This window comes from Adiantum capillus-veneris, chromosome 10 (assembly GCF_014529385.1).
Source record: "Adiantum capillus-veneris isolate H3 chromosome 10, ASM1452938v2, whole genome shotgun sequence".
Taxonomy (NCBI): domain Eukaryota; kingdom Viridiplantae; phylum Streptophyta; class Polypodiopsida; order Polypodiales; family Pteridaceae; genus Adiantum; species Adiantum capillus-veneris.
Window position 1 is genome coordinate 82,229,040 of NC_140940.1, and position 3,182 is coordinate 82,232,221.

Consider the following 3,182-nt stretch of genomic DNA (forward strand, 5'->3'; position numbering starts at 1 on the left):
CACATAATTGAGGAAATAGGTGCCAATGTTAGTCCTAGAGACTCATAATCTCATGTGGAATATGTCTCATATATTGATATCAATAAATGTGACATCCATCAAGTAAACGAAGTACCTGTGTATGGACATAGCTAGAAACACTCAACAAAATGAGTGAGGGATCCTCATGAACCTTGCTCCACATTGGCTAAACCAAACTCCATGAGTTCCTAAATCATGTTGTACACATTGTGACTAACAACATGTACCAAAAAATGATCTCCACCTTGTAGGCCTATGTATAAAACTTAAACTGCTTAAGAACTTAAACAAATGCATCACGAGACCTCAAACCTCTTTCTAATTGTGTGTGTGTGTGTGTAGGTCAATATATGTACATCTCAATATATTATCACAAATCTATAACTATTTAACACAATCATAACATAAAATGTTTATGTGTGTGTGTATGAGAGAGAGAGAGAGAGAGAGAGAGAGAGAGATCATGAGAGAAGCATAAGGGTGGGTGCAGGTCCGAGAAGAAGAAGAATAGAGAGTGCGTGGGAGAGGGATCAAAGGGAAAAGGGTAAGATCTAATTGATGCTTAATTTTGATAGGGTATTAGTATTATCGTCAGTATTTGTGATGGTATAACCTTTGATATAGACATCCCTATAAGCATCAAAAGTCAAAAATTTTACCATCAATATATACGCCGATATAAATGTCGAAAACCTTTTTTTTGTGCAAAGAAAACTTCTTTCTCTCCATTTCATTTTTCATCGAACATACCGACACCGTGGCTCAAACGTTGATAATCAAAACATCAGTCTTCGATGACCTCTTGTAGTGTATGTAACTTGTAGGAGTTCATACTTTGTGTGCCCACAATGTGAGCACTCAATTAGCACACGAAGAGGCACCATGCAATTGTTATAAATATGTGTAGTGAACATTCACTATCGAAGGTCTATTCGGCTACGTCTATCGTGTCCGTGTGTATATGAAGGCTATGGTATTGCAGCCATGATCAATAGATAAGTGCTTATATTGTTAATTGATTTGTGTGTATACCTTAAGCTTTGATAAAACCGGCAAAAGTGTTGAATTTCTAGGGCACATATGCTTCAAATTTTGGCCCTAAACTCGGGTTAGGAAATATGGTTTTTCGCGTCGTGTGAAGATGTTGAAATTGGCTTTTTTGCGACGCGTTTACATGTCGAGCAGGGACTATATAAGCAACATGGCGACGTAGGCGTTAGCGTTCATGGAGAATGGTGATGACGAATTAGGGATGGAGGTGGAGGCTCATACAAGGGACGGTGGAGATCAGACCGAGGAAGAGGAGCTGATGATGGGTGGCCTGGCGGCGTGGAAAGAATCGGAGGAGGAGGAGGAGAGGGCGTTAATGGAAGGCGTGGGGAGGATGTCGCAGAGCGTGAAGCTGCTGATAGCCTCCAAGATCAAAGAGACAGATGCCGTAGTCAGGTATCTGAAGGTGGGCGTCTCATTAGACGGCGCCCGCGATATTCAGTATCGTGCACGGAGGGGGAGGGGGAGGGGGAGGGGGATCTTGAGAGGTTGGTGATGCCAGAAGATGTTGACGGCATGGGCGGGTACCCTCACCTGGCGAAGCAGCTGTTCCTGCGAGGAGGTGCTGGAGAGCTGGAGAAGGCCCTCTCCTCCCACGAGATTTCCCTCAACAACCTGGTCCTGCACGTTGATGCGCAGCAGCTCCTCTCCCGGGAAAGCATGTGGCTGGAGTCATCATTGCTGTACATTCAAGTGTTGATAGCATGGGGGCTGGTGAATGAGGTGGCGTTTAGCAGCTTCGCAATCCAAGATGAGTCTTTGAATTTGGGCTACCATCATGGCCACCCCACCAGCTTTGAGGTTGTGCAGAGGGTCCCCTTCCCTCTCTTCAAGAAGCACTTTTTACCCGCGCTTGCTTCTTCTTCTTCTTCGTCTTCTTTTGGATCAGAGAGCAAGAGAGTGAAAATAAGCTTGGAGTCCGGCATTGACAGGGCCCGGGCCCAGAGAGAGCACATCATCCTCTCTCCTTGGAGGTATAACAGCCCCGACTAGGCCTAAGCCCAACTATGTATGCATGGATTGGCCTATCTTGGGCTGCTAGCTTGTATGACAACTCTTATACACACTACACATCCACTTCACCCCATGAATAAAATCATGACCCCCGCCTTCTTCTTCAGTAACTTTTTTTTTTCACATTTTGATTTTTTACCCCCTTTTAAGTTTGGGATACTACCTTGTACGCTTGTGAGGTGCCGACTTTGGCAGTCTATGGCGTTTGTCTTGAGTCATGTTTGCATAACTTGTACACCGTCTCCTCAGTGTTTATGGCTGTCATGATCTGAGATTTGCACCAAAATATTGTCAGAATTTTATCAAAATTTGGTCATATCTTTGCCATAGAGATTTTCTACTTGATTTTTTTGTCTGTCATAGTTTTTTTGTTTGCCATAGCATCTGTTTAGTTAGAAAAACTCTGCCAAATTTTTACAAGATTTTCTTACCATAGTTTTGACTAGTGATTTATGCGTCTTCTCTAGTAGTTTTTGGTTGGGATATTGTCCATTTAACCATGAGCCTCTTCCAAAATTTTCTCGTGAGTTTGCCCGTGCTTGAATATGGAATCTTTTGCATTAGAAATGGTAGCATTTTTTTTTGGTACGTACAAAGAGAAAATTTTTCTCTTGTCTAAAAGAAATAGGTATAATTGTTGTTTGACTTGTCATCTAAGTGTGCTACCATGTAGTTGATGAGGAATATTGGCTCGAATTTCGTGCATTGGAAAATTTTATGATAAAATAATTATATCAGCTGGTATGAGATGAGTGGCGGGCCACATGCCAAGGGTTTTTACAATCTCTCCACCCTTGACTTAGACTTAGGGCATAATCGGATAGGACAAACTCAAGATGATTTCTTACAAAGGCATACATGACAATAGCCTCACGATCCATTATGATACATTTTTTGATATTTAGAGTAAGAGAATCTTTGCAAAGTAGCGCACACAATGCTTGCCACTTGAGTAGCTCCTTACTAACATTCTTTGAGAACTCTGTGTGAACAACTCAAACAATGGATGGTCCTAAGTGGCTCAGGTAGTGCCACAAGGAGCTATCCCTACCAACATGATATTTATCCTTACCAACATGCACAAGGAGCCATCCCTG

The 3,182-nt window shown here is 42.4% G+C and overlaps 1 pseudogene; it reads left to right on the forward strand.

The window, feature by feature from the left end:
• Positions 1-1,246: 1,246 nt before the first annotated feature.
• On the forward strand, positions 1,247-2,334 carry LOC147449150 (uncharacterized; annotated as a pseudogene).
• The last annotated feature ends 848 nt before the right edge of the window (positions 2,335-3,182 follow it).